The sequence below is a fragment of the Panthera tigris genome, chromosome D1, assembly GCF_018350195.1.
Source record: "Panthera tigris isolate Pti1 chromosome D1, P.tigris_Pti1_mat1.1, whole genome shotgun sequence".
NCBI lineage: Eukaryota > Metazoa > Chordata > Mammalia > Carnivora > Felidae > Panthera > Panthera tigris.
The window spans coordinates 53,202,420-53,225,754 of record NC_056669.1 but is presented as its reverse complement, the minus strand read 5'-3'; the positions used below and the strand labels follow the sequence as shown (position 1 = coordinate 53,225,754).

General features: G+C 41.7%; 1 long non-coding RNA gene across 1 annotated transcript; it reads right to left on the bottom strand.

The window, feature by feature from the left end:
* Nucleotides 1–5,656: 5,656 nt before the first annotated feature.
* LOC122231025 lies at nt 5,657–22,565 on the bottom strand. The gene is made up of 3 exons (XR_006208134.1): nt 22,503–22,565; nt 7,969–8,292; nt 5,657–5,722 (listed from the first exon to the last, which is right to left on the bottom strand). It is a non-coding gene; the product is annotated as an uncharacterized LOC122231025 (long non-coding RNA).
* Between the last annotated feature and the right edge of the window lie 770 nt (nt 22,566–23,335).

Genomic DNA, 23,335 nt, shown 5'->3' with positions numbered 1-23,335 from the left:
ATACCTGGGTAACCACCATCCAGGTCAAGGAAAAGAACTTTCCCAGGACTCTTCCAGCCCAGGCCCTTCCCCTTGGAAAGCACAGTCTCCCTACTCTCCTGAACTTCTTGGTGATCTTTGCTTTTCTTTACAGTTTTACCACTTCAGTATATAGTCTAGACATTATGATTTTGTTTCCTCTATTTTTAGACTTTATATAAATACAGTCATACAGTATGTGTTCTTTTGTGTACGATTTCTTTTCCTCCATATTATTTTTGTGAGAATCAGCTATGTCATTGCCTATAGCTAAAGTTTGTTCATTGTCATTGACATATGGTATCCCATTTTATGATTATAAACCAGTTTATTTATCCATTCTGTTAATGGATGTTTGGGTTGTTTCCAGTTTGGGGTTATTATGAATATTTTTGTACAAAATTTATTGCACATGTGTATGTATTTAAGCTGGTAATAATATCTAGGAGTAAAATTGCTGTATCACAAGATATACAAACTTCAGCTTTAGTAAACAGGGCCAGACTTTTCCCAAAGTGTCACCAGCCACTTCTGGGAATTCCTGTTGCTTTACCTTCTCACTGACATGAGGTCTCATCAGACTTTTAAATTTAGCCATATTGGTGGAGGTGTACTAATCTTTTATTGCAGTTTTAGTTTGCATCTCCCTGATTATTGCTTGTTGAGCATCCTGCAATGTTTATTTTCACTAGGTCTTCTTCTTTAGTGAATTCACTAAATCTTTTGCCCATTTTTTCCACTGAGTAGTCTTTGTTTGTAACTTATTTTCTAATTAATCTACACCAGTTCTTACATATATAATTTATTATTTTTTTTAAAAGATTTTTATTTTTAAGGGGTGCCTGGGTGGCTCATTTGGTTGACTGTCTGACTCTTGATTTCGGCTCAAGTCATGATCTCACAGTTCATGAGTTCAAGGCCCTCATCGGGCTCTGTGCTAACAGCATGGAGCCTGCTTCAGAATTTCTCTCTCCGTCTCTCAAAGTAAATAAATAAACTTAAAAAAATTTATTTTTAAGTAATCTCTACATCCAACATGGGGCTTGAACCCACAACCCCAAGATCAAGAGTCACATGTTCCAGTGATCCAGCCAACCAGGTGCTCCATTATGTCCATAATTCAGACATAAGCTCTTCTCAGTGATAACCAGTGCAAATACCTTCACCCACTCTGTGGGTTGCCTTTACCATGGTGTAGTGTGAGGAAATGGCCGAATGAGAGCAAACCTTGACATTATTTGATCCTCTGCTTTAGAAATAGTGTCTAGTTCTTGAACAAAATTATGGATGCTCAAAATTACCCTTTGATTTATTTGGACAATGTAAGACCAACATCTTTTGGCATTTCTCTTATTGTTCTTCTTTAAAAATGGATTTTTTCCTATTCAAAGGTTTACTTTTTTACCACCACCTCCCCCTTGCCCCCCGCCTTTTTTTTTGCATGGTTAATGGTCTTTTCTATATACATCTGTGTGTTAATCTTCAGGGAATAATCTTAAAGCTTGGAATTTCACTTGAAATTGTTTAAAGCTAATTCTGGCTGTTTGCAAATATTTCTGTGTATAACCAACCTCTAAAATTTCATAGCAGAAAACCAGATAACTCAGAAAAGAAAAATTACATGTAAGAGACAATACAATCTGAGTGGATCCTTCTATATTCATATTTTCTTTTCATTCACTCAGAGCTTCAAAGAATGAAGTTAGCTTTTCAAAATTTCTTTAATGCACACACAGCTTCATAATGAGCACTCAGTACATCTTGTCTGGGAAAATCTTTTCACGGCCTCTACCTCCAGTCATGCCTACATTTTTGCAGCATTTCCCACTGATAAAATAAAAGTGTAAAGAACAGATACTTTCTCTCCTAAAGTTTCCAAAAATGTTATGCACAAAGAAATGTTTCCAAATGATAAAACTCCACAAATATTTAGGTATTGTTTTAAATGTTTTATTTATTTTTAAGAGAGAGAGAGTGAGAGAGAGAGAGAAACAGAGTACAAGCAGGGAAGGGGCAGAGAGAGAGGGAGACACAGAATCCAAAGTAGGCTCCAGGCTCAGCTGTCAGCACAGAGCCCGATGCAGTGCTTGAACTCAGAGCCACGGGATCATGACCTGAGCCAAAGTCAGATGCCTAACTGACTGAGTCACCCAGGTGCCCCTAGGTATTTTTTTTCATGGAGGAGTGCCTTATCACAGACAGAATTTTGGTTTATAACCGTAAATAAAAAGCAGATTGGCTTTTGGTCCATCTTATTATTGTTTTTAAATTTTCTTTTTTTTCAATTTTTGAAAGTTTATTTATTTATTTTGAGAGAGAGAGAGAGGGAGAGGGTGGGAGGGAGAGAGAGAGAGAGTGCACACAAGCATGGGTGGGGCGGAGAGAAGGAGAGACAGGATCTCAAGCAGGCTCCCCACCATCAGTGCAGAGCCTGATGCGGGGCTCAACCTCACCAACGGCGAGATCATGATCTGAGAGGAGATTAAGAGTCAGATGCCTAACCAACTGCCCCATGCAGCTGCCCCATGTTTTAAAATTTTCTAAAGTTGTACACCCCCTTATTGCTTGCACTTTGGGCAGACTACTTCCACTGCCCCAACCTCGGTTTGCTGCCACTATCAAACATGATATTTTCTGCAGACTTTTGACAAATATTTTTTTTCATTTAAGAAAGTTCCCTGCTGCTTCTGAGGGATTACTACCTTCTCAGCCCAGTATATATGGACAGATAGATATAGGTACATAATGTCATAAATAATGAGCCATATGTTTGGAACAGAATAGCCTCTGCTTAAAAATATGCAAATTCTAACCGAAGAGAATTTTTTCCTTATGGCAGAGTTTGGAAGAGATGTTTTTCTGGAATGCAAAGGAACACTAGCACTCACCAGTGGTCTAAAATGAATAGACAATTACATAAGCACTAAAAGACACAAAAAGGAGATATGCTTATACCCTGGTTTTTCAAACAAGAAAAAAAATACTGATGACTTGGTAAACTGTTTTGAACTTCTAATAGAAGGGGCTTGTGAAAGATATATTAAAACAAGGATGGCAAGTAGATTGTACCTCAAGAAAACTCATGCCTGGACATTCAGGGACCTGGATATTTCTTCTCCTACATTTCTAGCAGAACTTCCTTGAGCTCCACCATCCCCTATGGACAGCGGTAAGAAGATTCGACTGATAATGTGACTTTCCCAAAACTAACTTATCCTCCTCTTTTCAGGCTTTACGTTCAGAACATGTACATTGACAGAAAAATGTAAAATTTTAATTTCCAATATATTAGATTAAGCAACTTAACATTTCTTACTAGAGTATAAGGAGTATGAGATATATATGTATATATATTTCTACAAAGTATGTGTGTAGATATATGTGTGTATATATGAATATACAAACAAACACATTAATCAGAAGTTACATTAAAAAGCTGTTGATGTAATCCCCATTTAAAAAGTATTTAATATTTGGGGCACCTGGCTGGCTCAGTTGGTAGAGCATACAACCCTTGATCTCAGGGTTGTGAGTTGCAGCCTCACATCAGGCATGGAGCCTACTTACAAAAAAAGTAGTTTATATTTATCAGTTTGGCTGGAGCCCAGTAAAATTATATAGTTTGGTTTACATTTCCCAGTGACTGGTTGTAGTTCCCAGTCTCTAAAATGGACCCAATGATCCTTGCCTCCTTCATAGAGTCCTTTCCACATTAGTCGCACAAGATTAGTCCATATAACCAAAAGAATATAGCAGATGTCTTAGTGTGTGACTTCTGAGGATAAGTAAAAAAAAAAAAAAAAAATACTGCCCCTTCCAGCTTCTCTTGGATCAATTTCTCTGGGAGCTTCCAGGTACCATGTCATAAAGATACTCACCTAGCCCTACAAAGATGCCCATGCTGAGGAACTGAGGCATCTTGCCAGTAGTTAGCGCTACTGTATTACTGTATGAGAAAGACATATTCTATTTGTTGTTTCTCTAGAGAACCCTGAGTGAGTGAATTCATTAGTGAGTGAATGAGTTAGTGAGTTACTATGTATTGTATGTAGGTATGTATTTAATGGTATTGGCTCATGTGACTATGGAGCCTGAGAAGTCTCACCATCTGTCCTTTGCAAGCTGGAGACCAAGGAAGGCCACTGGTGTAGTTTGAAAGCTTTAACAGCCAGAGAGCCTATGGTGTAGCTACCAGTCCAAGTCTGAAGGCCTGAGAACCAAAAGCTTAGAGGGCAGAAGACTGATGTCCCAGCTCATTCAGTCAGGCAGAGAGAATTTCAACCTTCCTCTGCCTTTTTGTTCTATTCAATCCCTGAATGGATTGGATGATGCCCACCCGCATTGGAGAGAGCCAGTTGCTTTTCTTAGTCCATCAATTTAAATGCTAATCCCTTCTGTGAAAAGATAAGTAAGTCCTGGGGATGTAATGTACAGCAGGATGACTATAGTTAACAACAGTATATTGTATACTTGAACATAGCTAAGAGGTACAAAAGGGAAAGGAAGACAACTAACGCTCCTGTGTAGGTTTCTTGTGTGCCTGTCATGTGCTAGAAGACAAATGTGCATTAAAAATTACTTTTTGAGCACCTACCATGTGCTGAGCCAGGCACTGTCCTGGGTTTTGAGCAATACAATGGTAAATCCATCTGGAAACTCATTCTGCCAGATCCCATCCCTTCTCCCTGTGCTGATTCACTCAACAGGACTTTGTCCTAGGATTGTGAGCCCTGTGTGAACTGATGGAAAGGAAGAACATCATGTTTTCCAGGGTACTCTGATAGTCCTTGCCCTGGTTCCTGTTGAGTTTCCTCACCTGGTTCTTCAGCCTTCCTATGAATTTTGAGAGTTCCATGATTATTTCAATAAATCCTTCCTTTTTTCTTTTAAAAGTGTTTTGAATTTTCAAAGTATTTCAAAGTAATGTGGAATGACAGAACAGTTCAAATAACTCCCATGCCCTTTACTTAGGCATTATTAATATTTTGCATACTTACTTTATTGCACTCTGTATGTTATATACATATTATGTATGTGGTATGTGTATTTAAGTGTACGCTACACATATATATTATATACAGGATATTTAGTATATATGTATGATATTTTCCTAAGCATTTCAAAGTTACAGACCCATGCTCCTTTACCCCAAATCCTACATTGTTTATTTCCTAAGTACAAGGATCTCCTCTTACGTAACCACAATATAAGGATCAAATTCAGGAAATGTAAGATTTAATAACTATTTTATTACATGTAATCCACTTTTCAGATTATACGAATTGTCGCCAAAATGTCATTTATATCAATTTCCCTTTCTGACCCAGGATCCAATCCCAGATTACACATTGCATTTAGTTGTCATGTTCTTTTTTCTCAAATTAGCCAGAGTTTATTTCTGTTCTTATAACCAGTGTTAATGATACAGTTTCTTCCTGTTGTTTACAACCAAAGAATCTTTATAATACAGTCAGTTACATAATTTAATCCTAATAAACTCTTCTAAGTAGGTATTAAAATCCCTGTTTTATAGATCAGCATTATTAGACTTTGAGAAGTTAAGAAACTTACCCATGATGACACAGAAAGTTCAAGAGCCAGGATTTAAATTCAAATCTTTTTAATTCCCAAGCCCCTACTTATTCCATTGCAGGCTTGGCAGGTATTAGTAAACCACCGTCTCTGTCTTCAAGAATCTCACAGGCTAGTGTGGGAGAGAGATAAATAAAGAAATAATTAGAATAGATGGCAGTAAATCCCAAATACAGAAGTATGTACAAGGTGTAGATGGAGCACAGTCAATGAACTTACTTCAAGTATAACAAGAAATATGGTCAGGGCTTCAACAGCAAGAGAAGAAAGTAAGATTAGTTTTCTTCCTTGATGCCAACTGGGAATTTATAGATTGTCTGTCTACTGTCCAAAGCATGATAAATATCAATGCTGATCAGCTAACGTCCAACATATGCTCAGGAGGTTCCACATTTAGTTGCCTAACATTGTTAACTTGGACAACTGCTAATGCAGTGTTACCTCCTGAATGTTAGGGACCCAAGTAGTTCCCACATCATTTCAATTCTTAGGTGGCCATTTTGATTTATGTTGACATTATCCAGTCTGACATTTAGCTGTAACATATTGCAAAGATCCTAATCTATAAGCTTACTAAAAAATCTGCCTTGTTTAGTCTGATAGTTTTAAAATATTGACATTATAAAGGGAGTTCCAAAGGGAAAAGGGTCTGATCCCTTCAAGAAATCTAGAGCTCTTTCTCTTCTCTTTTTGTAAAAAGTCACATGAAAAGTAGGCATCAGGCCGGAGGAAAACTAGAGCTACGAAATCAGAGCAAATAGCATCTTCTATTTTGTGGCTTTGGTTCAGAACAAGATGACAAAAAGAAAATATGCAAAGGTCAGGAGCTCAGATCCTATCCAGGGAGCTGAAGCTTGGAACAATTAGGAGTATTGAGCAGAGTAACAGGAAGGTGTTAGCAAATCAATGGACCCTTGAGCTGAGTCAGGGGCTGAGTATTTGCTGGGGACCCCCAGAGGGACCTGGACAGTGTGAGAAGGACAAGAGCTGGATAAGCATGCAGTGATAATATCTATTATTGATGAGAGTATTTAATTTGTATTTAGTAGATAGATTTCTTTTAATACTTAACTTTCATGGTAAGTTGTTCATAAGTTACTTGCATAAGTAAGTGTTCAAGTAATGTTGAATTGGATTAAGCTGGAAGGTGGATGGTAAGACTATCCTACACAGAAAGATTTATATTATTTGTGGCTCATAGGATGCATTCTTACTTCTCTCATCTGAAGCTATCTTAAACAGGGACAACTGGTGACCAGCCACTAGCAACCCAAAGCGCAGGTATGGGGATTGACTGATTTAATAAATGTTTACTGAACAGTTATTGCCACCAGACCTTGTTTTAGGTAGTAGGGACACAAAAACATCTTTGTCTCTTTCAAGGAGTTCTTAGACAAGGAAGCCCACAGTTATGACTGTCAGCTGTCCATTTTGACACTCCCTTTCTCAGTTCATCGATGGGTTTCAAAATCTGAGACCACAGAATATCAGCATCATACGAAACCCCTGAGATCATTTTCTTTATCACTCTGTTTTTGGCAGGACTCTAAATCCAACCTAAACCATGGGGCATACCCTCCTTTTTAAAGCTCTCCTAAGGTGTCAGTGAATTCACTGCGTGGTCTAGTCACAAGCCAATGTGGCATTCCTTCCACAGAATAAGGAAGTTCATGCAATAGTAATAGTAACCATTATTTACTGTGCATACCACATGCTGTGGTGTGTGCTGGTTCCTGTGTGAGACATTCCGCCGGGGCACCTGGGTGGCTCAGTCAGTTGAGCACGTTACTTTGGCTCAGGTCATGATCTCATGGTTCGTAAGTTCAAGCCCTGCATCGGGCTCTCTTCTATCAGTGCAGAGCCTGCTTGGGATGCTCTGTCCCCTTCTCTCTCTGCCCCTCCCCCACTCATGCGCCTGCACTTTCTCTCTCAAAAATATATAAACATTAAAAAAAAAAAAAGACACTCCTATGTCATCTCAATGAAAACTCCTAATTCTGTGAGGTAAGTACCTTGTTCCTAATTTATCTTTGGGAAAACTGGGGATCAAGAAGGGGCTTGCCCAAGGTCACAAATCTAGTTAGTGGCAGATATTCAGTTCCAGGGTAGTCTGATCCAAGAAGGCATGTGTCCACCTCACCGAACTACAGTATTCTTCCTCCTTATTTGCAGTAGGTATAATCAGTTCATCTCCCCAGCGTACTCCCTGATCATCTTATCAAGAGTGTGTGAATGGGAGCTCTGAAAGTTGATGCCAGCTGCTGGGCAGTGTGGGTGGGCATGGCCCAGGAGGGAGGAAGGCTATGAGAGAAGAGTCCCTTTTCAGATCCCAAAGACTCAAATGTGATACACACATACCATCCCTGTCACTTCCCCATGGCACTTGCAGAGTGTTGTGAGTTGGTTTCCTGACACTGGGAGAACTCAGGCCTTCTCTAGAACTTCTCTGTCTTCGGTGGTTGGATGTCCCTGTCCTCAAGGATTACTTCAACAATAGCAAACAGCCTCTGGGCCAGCTCCAAAACCAGCAATGGAAACACGGGCCTCCTTCAATTCACTGAGGCAAAGTGCTTAAGAGCAGGGACTCTGGAGTCAAATGAACTTCAAATTCTGACGCTGCTATTTATTCGCTGTGCGATCTTGGGCAAGCAACTTAACTTGTCTGTGCTTCAAATTTCTTACCTGTGAAAAAGGAATAATGGCTTTCAGTTAGAGAAGGATGATGATGGCGTAGATTGAAAAAAAATTTTTTTTGAAGGGTTTTATGGGGTTATAATTGACACACATCACAGGTTTTGACACATCTGTCCACTGGTGAAACCTTCACCACAGTCAAGGTAGTGACTCCATCACCCCTAAAAATTTCCTCATGATCTTCTATCACTAATTCCTCTCACGTCCTTTTCTGTTACCACCCCCATCATGTGCTCACAACCAAATAGCCACTGATTTGAAAAGCTAAGATTTACTGGAGAATTAATTGATCCCTTTATCAGCATGTAATGCTCCTTTTTATCCCTGATAATTTTCTTTGCTCTGAAGTCAGCTTTGTCCGAAATTAATACAGCTACTTCAGTTTTCTTTTGATTAGTATCAGCCTTGTATGTCTTTCATTATCCCTTTATTTTTAATGTGCCTTTATATTTAAAGTGAGTTTCTATAGACAACGTATACTTGAGTTCTTTTTCTTTTTCAGTACATTCTGATAGTTTGTCTCTTATTTGATGCACTTGGAACATTCAAATTTAAAGTGACTATAGTTGGTTTAATATCTACCATATTTATAACTATTTTCTATTTGTTTCTCTTCTCCTTTGGCTTTTACTCTTCTAACATTGTTGTCAGTCGTTTCACTTACCTGTAAGCTATAATCACCAAATGCATTATCTGTATTCTTGTGAACGAATTGTGATCTCTTAAATTAAGAATAAAAAAATAGGGCGCCTCCATGGCTCAGTCAGTTCAGCATCCGACTCTTGATTCCACCGCAGGTCATGATTCCAGGGTTGTGGGATTGAGCCCCATGTCAGGCTCTGTGTTGAGTGTGGAAGCTGCTTAGGACTCTCTCTCTCTCTCTCTCCCTCTGCCCCTCCCCCACTCACACACTCTCTCTAAAAAAATAAAATAAAAATAAAAAATGTTATTTTACCATCGTTTATTCCTAACACCCTGACTTTCTTTACGTAGACCTGAGTTTCTAACCATTATAATTTCTTTCTCTCAGAAGAACTTTTAACAAATTTCTCGTAAGGCAGATCTACTGGTGACAAATTCCCTCAATTTTCGTATGTTTGAGGAAGTCTTTATTTCTCCTTTCCTTTTGAAAGATAAGTACCAACTGGATAAAGAATTCTAAATTGGGGCTTTTTTCTTTTAATACTTTAAATACTTCACTCTGTTCTCTACTTGCTTACATGGTTTCTGAAGAGAAACTTGATATAATTCTTATCCTTATTCCTCTATAGGTAAGCGTTCTCCCCGCCCCCACCCACACCTTGTGCCTTATTTTAAAATTTTCTCTTTGATTTTTCTGCAGTTTCAACATAATATGTTCATGTGTAAATGTTTCGGAATTTCTCATATTTGACATTCTCTGGGATTCCTGGATCTGAGGTATGCTGTCTGTCATTACTTTTAGAAAATTCTCAGCCATTAGTGACTTCAAATATTTCTTCTGTTCCTTCCTTTCTTCTCCTTCTGGTATTTCATTACACATGTGTTGTACCTTTTGTAATTGTCCCACAATTCTAGGATATTCCATTCTTTTTTCTTATTACTTTTTTTTTCTTTCTCCTTCTCAGTTTGGAAAGTTTCTGTTGACACATCTTCACACTTGATTCTTCCATCAGCCACATCCAGTCTGCTGATGAGCCCATCAACGGCATCTTTCTTTGTTATATTGTTTCTGAGTTCTACACTTTCCTTTTGATTCTTTCTTAGAGTTTCCATATCTCAGCTTACGCTACCCATTTGTTTTACATGTTCACATTTTCATTAGATCTCTTAGCATATCACTCACAGTTATTTTAAATTCCTAGTCTGATAGCTCCACACTTTATGTCACATCTGAGCATGGTTTGAAGCTTGCTTTATCTCTTCAGACTATGCTTGTGCTTTTTAGCATGCCTTGGCCCTTTTTTTGTGGAAAGCTGGACATGGAGTATCAGGTAAAGGGAATTGAGTTAAACAGGCCTTTATTGTGAGGTTTTGTGTTTATCTGAATTAGACTAGGTTTACTGTTTGCTGTAGCTGTAGACAGAGGCTAAAATCTCCCGTACTGTCCTTGTTTTCGTCTCACCTGTCATCTTTGGAATTCCTTAGAGACTCTTTCTTTTCTTTCTTTCTTCATTCCTTCAAATTTTTTTAATGTTTATTTATTTTTGAGAGACAGAGACACACACACAGAGTGTGAGCAGGGGAGGGGTAGAGAGAGGGAGACACAGAATCTGAAGCAGGCTCCAGGCTCTGAGCTGTCAGCACAGGGCCTGATGCAGGGCCCAAACTCATGAACCACGAGATCACGACCTGAGCTGAAGTCAGATGCTTAACTGACTGAGCCACCCAGGCGTCTCTCCTACTAGAGACTCTTTTTTTTTTTTTTTAAATTTTTTTTAACGTTTATTTATTTTTGAGACAGAGAGAGACTGAGCATGAATGGGGGAGGGTCAGAGAGAGGGAGACACAGAATCTGAAGCAGGCTCCAGGCTCTGAGCTGTCAGCACAGGGCCTGATGCAGGGCCCAAACTCATGAACCACGAGATCACGACCTGAGCTGAAGTCAGATGCTTAACTGACTGAGCCACCCAGGCGTCTCTCCTACTAGAGGCTCTTTCTTGAACAAAGTCTGAGTTTTGCAGTTCTTTCGGTAGTAATGAATTCCCTGTTACTATACAGGAGACTGATTTATGTAGTACCACAAGGTGTGTGTACATGTGTGGGGGAGAAGATTCCATAATTCTATAATTAGGTTTCAGACTTTCAAAGAGCCTGTGCCCTTAAGCTATGATCTTTACAAGCAATTTTCAGCTTTTTTCCCCCCTTAGGTGAGACGAAAAGTGTAGAAGCGGCTGTGGTTGGGTATTTCTCTTCTTCCACGTAGGTTACACTCTGGTAAAATAATTTCCTTTGAGGGCAGGCTTTTGTTAAGGAGAAAATTTGAGTATATTTCATGATGGTTACTTCTACTGGAAGCATAAAGGGATTTTTCTCAACCTATACCCTGAGAACCAGATGAGATTTCTGGAGGTAAAACTTGTAAAAGTGTTAAGTGTGGGGGTCTCCCTAAGATTGGGCACCCAAAGTTTTAAACTCTCAAACTAGTAAACAATGAGCCACCAACATTTTTTCAATTATAGTTTAAATGTTCCCACTACTTCAATAACCCAAGGGAAGGAAAATTGTCTTATGTTTCAAAATCTATAAGCAATAAAAGAAAATTTGATAAATTAGGCTGTAATTTTTTTTTTCCAGAGCAAAACAGCACAAGCAAAGCTAAAAGACAAGTGACAACTAGAAAAAGCTTTGCTGCTCCAATCACAAATAAAGGCCTAAACATTTGAAAAACTGAGGGGAAAAAAAGACCAACAATTCTTCAGGAATAAAAATTCTTCAGGCACAGAAAGAGAACTAAACAAAAACACTCTTACACATGTTAAAAGATGCTCCACCTCAATTATAATCAGATAGAAGAAATAAAATGTGGATATTTATCACTGCTCATCTATCAGATTGGCAAACATTCAAAATTTTGAGAAAATGTTCTGTTGAGAAGGATATGAAGGAAACAGGCACTCTGGAACCCTGGTACCTTTCTGGCAAGAACCCAAATGATACAACTTAAGTTGTAAGGGAATTTACAAGGGAATTCATAAGGGAATTTGGTGACATATTAGCAAAGTTATATATCATTTATCTTTTGACTCAGCAATCCCACTTCTAGGAATAGGATTCCAAAGATACACCGACAAAAATAAAATATGATCTAAGCACCAAGTTGTAGTTTAATTTATAGTAACAAATGATTGGAGACAGCCCAGAATGTCCACCAATAGGGAGCTAGTTGAAGATATGATGGTACATCCACACAATGAAATATGATGAAGCTCCAAGAAGCAGTGAAAAGATCATTAAATACTGAAAGAAAGTGATTTCTAGGATATATTGCTAAGTGAAAAAAAAAAAAGCAAGGTAGAGAATAGGGTCAAGTGTGCTAATTTTTGCCAAATAAATAAATAAATAAGACAGAAAGAAGAAAGAAATGTTAAACTAATGTCTACTTGCTATGTATGAGGGGAGAGGAAAAAATAGAGGGGAGAAGACAGACATATAAATTCAGGTTATTAAATAGTTTTGACTTGGGATGATGTTAACGTTTTAGATACATAAAAAGATAAAGTTATATGAAGAAAGAATAACAATAAAAAACAAATTGAAACAAATAAGCCCAACTATTCCAAGGTCATAGCATAAACACACTGAGAAAAAAATTCTTCAAATGATATAAAACTACAACAAAAATAAAACCAAAAAATTCTACAAAGAAATCTTAAGCTATATTCAGTTGTCTCATTATCATGTTGAAACTATTAAAGGTTTCTTGTGGGATAAATTAAAAAAGTAGTTATATTAATGTGTTTTGAAATAAAAATATTCACCTTAAGAGGAAAGATAATGAAGTATAAAATCATAGAAGCAAAAACCATGTAATTATAGATTATAATCACAAATGCAGTAAGAAGTTGTGATTTTCCTCCACATTAAAAAAATGTAATTCTTCTAGCTCTGATCACTGAAAAGGCCTAGATGCCACAAAACCCTGTAACAGTGAGCACCCATCTCTTCTAGACTGTGGTTTCTAAATACATTTTCTCAACAAAAGGAACCAGAGATCTTTTGAGAAATGATTGATTCCAATTCTGAGGTATGAAATGTACAAAGTGAATTTGGGATATCTTACTCTGTTAGCAAGCAACTGGGGTCATGTCAAAAGGACAATAGAAGTCAACTGTCCTAACAAAGGACAATTTATATATGAAAAGGCAATTGACTGAAGCGCATCACATCATAAAAACTCATTCGCTCAGGGTGCCTGGGTGGCTCAGTTGGTTGAGCGTCAGACTCTTGATTTCAGGTCAGGTCATGATACCTGGGTCATGGGATAGAGCCATGTCAGGCTCCACTCTGAACATGGAGCCTGCTTAAGATTCTTTATCTCCCTCTGCCTCTCTCTCTGCTGGTGCACTTTCTTTCTCTCTCTCAAAGAAAAAAAAAAAAGGTGGAACACATTCTTGATTCTGCCCTTTGTTGATCAGTTTTCAAATCAATTCATTGGTACCCTAGTTTGTGTGTGTGTGTGTGTGTGTGTACATACACACACATATATGTATATGTATATGTATATGTATATGTATATGTATATGTATGGATACACACACACTCACAAACACAGAGAGATTATAAATAAGGGGTTTTTTTTTCCTACTGTTTATTTATTTTTGAGAAAGAGAGACAGCTTGAGTGAAGGAGGGGCAGAGAGAGAGAGACACACAGAATCAGAAGCAGACTCCAGGCTCTGAGCTGTCAGCACAGAACCCGACACAGGGCTCGAACTCATGAACTGTGAGATCATGACCTGAGTTGCCGTCAGACGCTTAACTGACTGAGCCACCCAGGTGCCCCCCAGAATAAGACTTTTTTTCAAGTGTCATCATGAACTAATGAATTTTTATTTTAAACTTTTTAAAATTCATTTTTATTTTGTTTTAATTAAATTATTAACACATACATATTTATTTGTTTTGAGAGAGAGAGAGCACATGCAAAGGGGGAGGGAGCAAAGGGAGAGATTGAGAATCTTAAGCAGTCTCCACGCTCAGCTTGGAGCCCAATGCAGGACTCAACTGACCCTCAAGTCATGACCCGAGCCGAAATCAAGAGTTGGATGCTCAACCAACTGAGCCACCCAGGCACCCCATGCCTTTCTTATATGAAGTGTATTTCAGAGTTAAATGGTTGAAAAAAAACCCCATTTTTCTTCTCCTTCTCCCTTTTTCTCTTCTTCCCCTAACTGCTCCTCCTTCTCCCCTTTTCTACCCTTCTAAAAGTTACCATATTTTTTTTCTAATTGTACCTCAGGCATACCAAATTGGGTTAGTCATAATTCTTGGTTTATAATACATGAATATCATTTGTGCTTCCCAGGCCCTCTCTTATTTATTATTCATTTATTTTTAACAATAAAATGAACTTCCATTATACTACAATTGTTCACGGGCAGAATGAAGTTCTGAACAATAAAAATGTTACACAGATGTTTTGAGAAATGTCTAGAAGTTGTTCAATTACTAGAGCATTCTCTTTATGAAGAAAGATAAATGTCCCAGTTGGATCTATCTATCTATCTATCTATCTATCTATCTATCATTTAATCAATCCATCTTCATTGATTCTTGTCCTGTCATCTCCATTCTGCCATACTGAACCATCCATTGAGTTTTTAAACTTTTGTTTCATGTGTTCTTTAGCAGTTTCCACAAGTTTTCATTTGTTTCCTTATATCTTTTATTTATTTTCTGAGACTTTTTCTTTCCATTTGCTTCAAGAGTCTTCACCCTTACTCTTAGAACACCTTTAAAATACTTAAAATTTTTTTAATGTTTATTTATTTTGAGAGAGAGAGAGAGAGAAAGAGATATTGAGATTGTAAGCAGGGGAGGGATGGAGAGAGAGAGGGAGACAGAGAATCTGAAGCAGGCTCCAGGCTCTGAGCTGTCAGAACCAGAGCCCGATGTGGGGCCCGAACTCATGAACTGTGAGATCATGACCTGAGTCAAAGTCGGACACTTAACCAAATGAGCCACTCAGGTGCTCGGAAAGTTCTTTTTTAAATAAGGGTCCCACTCAAGTCAACACTGCTTTAAAAAAATTTTTTTAAATATTTTTTAATGTTTATTTATTTATTTTGAGAGAGAGGGAGAAAGAGGGAGCAAGCACGAGTTACGGACGGGCAGGGAGAGAGGGAGAGAGAAAGAGAGAATCCTAAGCAATCTCCACACTTTGGGCACAGAGCCCAAAGATGGGCTTGAACCCACAAACTGTAAGATCATGATCTGAGCCCAAATCAAGTGTGGGACACTTAACCAACTGAGCCACCCAGACACCCCCAACATTGCTTTAACAAAACTAAATCTTAACATCACTAGAACCACACGTTATGTGCCTCCTGATGGGATGCAACAGAACATATGAATTAGTCCTGCTTGAAACAATTGACCTGAATTTAATTAAGTTTTTAGGGCTTCATGCCAGCTTATAGGAGGCATGGAGACGTAAGAGTGAGGTGACACTGAAGACCCACCACCCAAATCCAGGTTGTAAGAACTCCCATAGTACAAATGACCTGCTGTCCCCCCACACACATGGCTTTAAGAAGAATATGGAACTTTGATAGAATAAAGGGATTTCAGAGATATGACGAGTAAAGGGGGAGATAAATCTCAGGATTCTTGAGAAGATTCAAGGGAATAAGGAATGTGAAATGCTTGGCACAGTGTCTGGAAAATGGTAAATGAAAGCTATTATTACCTCTTGTCACCTCTCAGAGACTCAGTCTCTTCTTTAGTTGTAAAACATGGAGGTGACAACCTCCCTCTCAAGGCTACTTAGGGTTCAAAGCATTCAGCTACCTTCAGTCCCCTTTCCCTCTGCATCTGGACCCTGTTCATCCCCAGTGCAGTGTGTACAGTTGGCCAGTAGATGGCAGTTCAGGCCAGTCTATCTGGATCCTGGACCCCAGAAGGAGCTAGTCTTATTTTGCTGTAACAAGGAGAATCTTGCCTTGTCCGGTGCTCCCCTTCTCTTCCTAGGTAGGTAGCGTAAAGCTGAGAGATTCAGTGGGGCTTCTTAGATATAATTAGGATTCTAGAAGTTTGCTGAGGATTCATTATTTGCTAGGCTGAGTGGCATTCCTTAGACCCAGTTAGCCCAGATGTCAAGTACTGCCTGGTGAGCTGTGCCTTGACCCTGCTTTTTGTCCCAATGCCTCCTGCTCCATCCTGAATCACTTGTATGCAGGTCCAATCAGGTTCAGCTTCTCTTCCCCATCAGAGTGGGGATAATTTACACCTATGTACCCACCCAGACCTGGTGTAAGAAGATGTCCTTCAGGAAACGTTTGTCGAGCGAATAAATGCATTACAGATATTCAATCACATATCCTCCCTCTCCAGCAGTCTCCAGGACAGGGTATATACAGTTTCTTTTTGTCTCTCAGCCTACTAGGTAGCCTGAGTAGTGGTTTAGTCGTACATGCCCTGCAACTGGATTGTTCAGCTTCAGATATCACTTCCTCCACGTACTAGCTGCACATCCTCAGACGGGCCCCTCCATTTCCCTACCTGCACAATGGAGATGCAATAGTACCTCTCTTGTTGTCCTATGGCCAGGACTTAATGAGCAAACGCATTTAAAGTGCTCAGAAGAGTGCCTGGCACTCAGTAGGCACCCAGTGTATATATATATTTTTTAATTTTTTAATGTTTTTATTTATTTTTGCAACAGAGAGAGACAGAGCATGAACGGGGGAGGGGCAGAGAGAGAGGGAGACACAGAATCGGAAGCAGGCTCCAGGCTCCGAGCTGTCAGCACAGAGCCCGATGCAGGGCTCGAACCCACAGACTGTGAGATCATGACCTGAGCCAAAGTTGGACACCCAACCAACTGAGCCACCCAGGCGCCCCAACACCCAGTGTATATTAACTGCCATCTGAACCTTGCTGTACTCTGAGACAGATTTAATGCACTTGCAAAAATGCATTCACGGAGGATACCTAAAGGAGATGGCTCTCAAGAAACAGCATCTTTCCCTCTAGCTCCTCTTTTCCTCCTGCTTCTTGCTATTGATGTGATTATTACTGAATGTTTGGAGAGGTCCAAGGTGAGTTTCCAAAGGCCCACAAGTCATGAGTGCTGTTTTGACCATCTTCTTCCAGCCACAGCCTTGGCCTCTGCAGTCATCCACGTTTATGACAGAATATCTAGGATTCAAGGACCCTGTCACAGTAGCCCAAGGATCAGAAGGCACTGAGGAAGGGACCTCCAGAGCTGGTTTTTTTCTCCTCTGTCCCCTTTCTGGTGTGTGTGTGTGTGTGTGTGTGTGTGCGCATCCATGTGCTTTTGGGAGCATCTTCCAAGAGTCATTGCTCAACTTTGGGGCTGTTGTGCAGGTCAAAAGGATTCCTGTATTAAGTTCATCTGAACTTCAAAGTGAACACACAAAGTACAGGGCAGGACAGGGAATTATTATGGTCCTATATAATCTCTCCATTTTTTTCTGCATGTCAGTATGATGAAATGGCAAAGTGTGTGTGACAGGTAACCACTAGGTGGCGTTATCAACGTGAAGAAATCACTAATTAGCTATAAGCTCATCACCTGCCCTGTGCGATAGAATGGAAGAGCCCATAAACATCTATCTGGAGAAGATCAAACCCCCTATCTCAATAAATTTCAGCCATCCTGGCAAGATTCAGGGTGGGAAGGGCTACTGGCCCAGGAGAACATACACAAGAAAGCTAGGGTCAAGGAGGTAAAGTCAAGCACACCTGATTGGCCCCAGCCCATCAGTCCAGTCCTGATTCCTGACGTCCCTCCTTTGCCTTGCCCAGGAGATGTGCCCAAGTACCCCCAAGACACCACGGTGCCTTTACCTCACCATGCCCTCTGCCCACCATACCCTTCTTCATTCTTTTTTTTTTAATGTTTATTTATTTTTGAGAGAGAGAAAGAGAGACAGAGCACAAGCAGGGAAGAGGCAGAGAGAGAGGGAGACCTAGAATCCCAAGCAGGTTCCAGTCTCTGAGCTGTAAGCACAGAGCCTGATGTGGGGCTTGAACTCACAAACTGTGAGATAATGACCTGAGCCGAAGTCTGACGCCTAACTGACTGAGCCACCCAGGCGCCTCTTCATTCTTTTCTCAGGGTGTTGCCTCCCCCTGGGAGCCTCCCCTGATTAGGCTACTAGCTTCTTTGTGCCCCACTGTCCCTACACCCCCTTCTTTCCCAGCTCTTTGCCACTTTAGTGGACTTAGAGGTTTACCATTGAGTAGGGGTTTCCTGGCTAGGTGTTGATGGGGGTGAGAAGCCATCAGGCTAGTTCTACTCAGTCTCCTCTGCCCCCTCAAAATGTGTAACAGTTTTCTTGCCTACAGCATCCCTTTGGAGTTCCAGGGCCCACTCTCTGCCTCATGCCCTGAGAATGACCTAGCATGCTAAGTTTGTCCACACTGGGTAAGCAGTGTGTGGGGGCGGGGGATTGGCTATATGAATTGCAAAGTCCGGTGCAAAATGAAAATACTGGACCCCTTATTCAAAACTATGATGAATTTCAAGATGGAGACAGCAGAGCAGTAAACAAAGAGCAGGGCCCTTCTGACGGCAGGGGCCTGTGTGACTGCACGGGTTGCACACCTGTAAAGGCGGCCCTGAGTCTGGGGTTGAGCAAAGTCTCAGGCAGTCCTCATGTCTGTTGCACAGCCACCAGGTGAGCCACTGGCTGCTTGAAAGGGGTTGGCCATCAACAGACCATTTAGTGTATGAAGCCCTTCACATGAGACATTTCCTTACTCCCCAGGTTTAAGACATAAGAGAAACAGCCTCAAATTTAGAGTTACGCCAACCTGGATTCAAATTCTGATTCCATTGCTTAACAGCACAAATCATGAACATCTCCAGGCCTCATATGCAAAATGGGAGGTAATAATATCTACCATGAATATGCAAATGAGATTTCATGTAGGTAGGTAGCACTTGGTCTAGAGCCCACACCTACCGCATCTCACTGAGCTCTCCCCACTGAGCCTCACCGTATGTCCGTAGAAACATCTGATCAGGAGAGAACAGGAGCAGACATTGGGCCTAACAGCTGGGGGATGTTTGCCCAGTGAGGAGGGTCACCATATGGAAGATCCCAAGGAGCTCCTCCTGAGTGTCCCATAGTCAAGCAAGCAATGAAAGAGACCACTCGGGAGACCCTGGAGATATTCTTAAATCAAGAATTACCATGGTGTGGTGGGGGGAAGATTCATTCATAATTTTTCCAACAAATGCACGTGAACGTTTCCTATGCCAGGTGCCGAGGATATAGTGGTAAGCATAACAGTTGGGGTCCCGTCCTCTGTTTGCTTAATGTGTGTGATTACTGTGTCCTGTTCTCTTAGATGCATCTGTCACTAGCCAACAGTCCAGCAGCATTTACTAGGTGCACACTATGAGGCAGGAAATGAGACCACAGCAGGTGCTACGAAACCCCACTAACCTCCTCAGATCGAAATGAATGAAAGCTGTGTGATTTCATTCCCCAAAGCCAACACCTGTGACTCTTTGCAGGCAGGCTGTCCTCACGCTGGTGGAGCCCGCTGGCCGAGTGCACTGAGAGCCAGAAGTGACCAGGAAATGACATCCCCAGGGGCAGCCCTTAACATATGATTGACAGAGGTGTCAATACTCCTGCTGCCAACCACGGCTGGGGACAGCTCTCAGGCACTCCTTAGCTTATTTGCACAAGTCGCCCACTGGACTGAGCCAAAGTTACCCTCTTGGGACTTTGCTTGCTCTCACACCTGTGATAGCCTTTTCTTGTCCCTCCTCTTCATTTGTCTACCTGCGTTTCCTCGGACCACTTCCCAGTAACTTTCAGACAAATCTTTGTTCAGGATCTGTTTATGGGGAACTCCCTCCCTGAAGATAGAAAAGAAGATGAAAAAAAAAAGAGGTTCGGTTGTTCCCAATCTTCATGTTACTATGAAGAGTGATGCCATGTGTCAGAGGTAAGTTATTATGAATAATAAAGTACAGCTTTGCAAAATAATTCCTTTTGTTATAGAGTGCATCCAAAATTATCCCTGTAGTATGATCACTCTCCCTCATTTGCATTCTGATATATTTTCTGAGTGGGGAAATATTCTTGCTTGCTGGGTGGGATTTGCACATAACCTACACCTTTCTTTTACCAAATCTAGATACACCCATGAGAGTGGGTTCTGCATGTAAACATCAATCATTGTGGGGCAGCTGGGTGGCTCAGTCAGTTAAGCATCTGACTTCGGTTCAGGTTATGATCTCACTGCTCTTGGGCTTGAGCTCTGTGCCAGGCTCTGTGCTGACAGCTCAGAGCCTCGAGCCTGCTTTGGATTCTGTGTCTCCCTCTCTCTCTCTGCCCCTCCCTAGCTCACGCTCTGTCTCTCTCTGGCTCTCTCTCAAAAATAATAAACATTAAAAAAAACCCAAAAACATCAACCATTGTGCGTTTTGCTGTGTGAAAAAAGTTGAGCCATGCTGGGTCAGATTCCTGGGAATTTTTGGCTTTATGCTTGTGTGGACTAGGTTCACAGGAGTAGGGCTTAAAGGCCCATGATTCCCTTGGCCCATATAGACAGCACCCCTTCCTCCTACCAAGGAATGTCTTCCACTCTCAACTAATCCTTTCTCACCAAACCCACCTCTTCCAGGAAATTTTCTCAGATTCCTCCCCACCCCCAATCAGCCTACCCTGAGCTCCCCTTTTTTGGCACCTTGGAAAGTGGTTTTTGTTGGAACCACTTTCTTAGCACTTGGCTCAGTCCCCTTCCTCCTCTCAAGTCAGCTGGAGTCTCTGAATTTCTAGGGGAAATCACAGGCTGATCACGCAAGGAGCATATCAAGAGCCTTAGCCATGGCAGGAGGTGGGAAGTGGGGCCGGCCCTGCTATTACAGGTTATGGGCAGAGGATGAGCTCAAGTCCCCAGAGCTTGTTTCCTCCTAAAACCAAATGTATGTTGGTAAAGCGTGGATACCATGGCATCTGTGAGCCCACCTACCAGGTATGAAGCCTTGCCTTGCCTGCCCAGCCCACCTGTCTATACCCAGATACACCTGCCCTCAGGGTCTGGACCGGACCCTTGGATATTGATAGGGTTCTGCTCCCAATAGCCCTACACACTGTAGTATCTGGACTCCCTAGCTGTCTTGCCATGCTTCTGCTCTAAAACTGGAAACTCCCTATCCCCTAGATGAAGCTCAAGCTTGTGGTGCCACTTTGTTCCAGAGACTGGGCCTCTGGCCAACTTTCTTGGGGCAAAACCTAGAAAGTATCTGCTCCTTCACCAGTCTTTGGAGTTCTAGCAAGCCTGAGTGCCGAGGCTTCTTTCTGGAGTAGTGACAGGGAGCACTTACTCTGTTTTCTGAATCTTTCTACACCCCCTGATTTTTTAAGCCAAGGGTCCTGTTTTCTATCTTAAGGTCCCTTTTAGGCTGCTTGGGGTAATATCTTATCTAACATATGTGAAGTGCTCATTACACATTTTCTGATTAATTGCAATTCTCTTCTATGCCTCCCCAAGGGCCTGATTATAGCATCCATTCACTTCATCATCCATTATCTTTCCATCCATCCATCCGTTCACCCATCCAGTGCTATAATAAATATCTACCTCCAAAAGAATGACTCCATTTCCTCTGTTTCCATCTCACAGACTGGGCAAGAGATTTTTACCCTAAGAATTTAGTCCTGGGAGTTTGGAATGGACATATATTAAAGCTGAGAGAGGGGATGACAAAGTGAAAGCCCACCTGCTCTGCGTACATTGTCACCTACTGACCTCTACTAGACACAAGTGGGCTTGGAGATTATAGGACAGGTAGGAAAATGCTTCTATTCTTTCCAATGGGCTTAAAATTCTACAGCCCTAAGAACTGATATCTATCTTTGCAACGTATGTCTCCACAAATATGCTTTGGATACATCTTGAAGGGCAAAGAATGTATATGCAACTCCTACTGCCCCTGACACGTTTCTGAAAGGGGACCAGCCTGGGGGATGGTGGTTGGAGCTGATCCTGGGGTTATTCCAGATGGATGAATTCAGACGAGAAAGAAATGCTGGGGGTGCCTGGGTAGCTCAGTTGGTTAAGTGTGGGACTCTTGATTTCGGCTCAGGTCATGATCTCATGGTTTGTGGGATGGAACCCCAAGTGGGGCTCTGTGCTGACAGCATGGAGCCTGCTTGGGATTCTCTCTCTACCTCTCTCTGCCCCTTCCCCCTGTGTGTTCGTGCATGCTCTCTCTCTCTCAAAAATAAATAAATAATCTTAAAAAAAATAAATGCTGGACTGCCTGATGGGGGTAGAGGTGGACTCTCCAGCAGGGATGAGCGTCCCATGGCCGGGAGAGGGATCTCCACTGTGGGTCTGGAGGAAGAGACACCCACAGGGGTGCCAGAGTGAGGATGGAGAACAAAGTCAGCGAGGGATGAGACCAACTGGAAAGCCCTTGTAGGTGCAGCTAAGAGGTTAAACCTAAGAGGTTCGATTCTTAGACACTTCTCCCTTTGACATGGGAAAAGGTATAGTAGTACTCACTTTTAAAGTCTTTTTCCTCACAGGTTGTGGCTGCCTTCATGGCCTCTAGGCCTGCGGATCTGGAAAGGGTGAATCAGCCTCAGCCTGATTGGGGGCGGGGTTACAGAGGGCGGGGCCGGGGCGCTGGGGAGAAGACAAGCTCCGCTCTCTGCTCCAGAGGCCTGCGGCAGGGGGCAGGGCGTTCAGTGGAGGAGCCGCCCCCAGTTCCGAGGGGAGGTGGCCTTCCTCCAGAAGGGGACAGGAGACATCCCCGCTGTTTCTCAAATATACCAGAGAGAGTGAGCCCCTAAGGCAAAGGGAAAGCTGAACCTAGGGTGACCCCCAGCGCAGCACCTGCTTTGGACACGGGAGGCGCGCAGAGCATTAGAAAAGACACGGCCTCGGTGGGGAGGTGGGGCTCGAGGGGTTCCCGTGCAAGGGTAATTGAGAAGTGCCTGGCACGCGTCGGGCGCTCAGGGAGTGCCTTCTGACCGGGGAATGAGCGGCGAGAGGGCTTCAGGAATACATTTCAGCTGGGCCTGAAGAAGCGGTGAAGGCCCTCCGGTGTGAAGGTCCACAGGCATGTTTGAGAGGGGGGTGCGCTCCTGTGCAGCGGACAGAGGAAGACAGAGGAGGGGGTGGCAGGGGAGGGTCTGATACACCCGCTGTACTGTCCACGGCAGGTTTCGTAGACTGTGTAGTCAGCCCTGGGTCTCAAAGCATGAAGGGGTATCACTGTACCCTGGGAAGATGTGAGAAATACAAATTAATGGGCCCTGTCTCAGACCCACTGATTCAAAAATTGTTTTTTAATTTTTAACGTTTATTCATTTTTGAGAGACAGTGTGAATAGA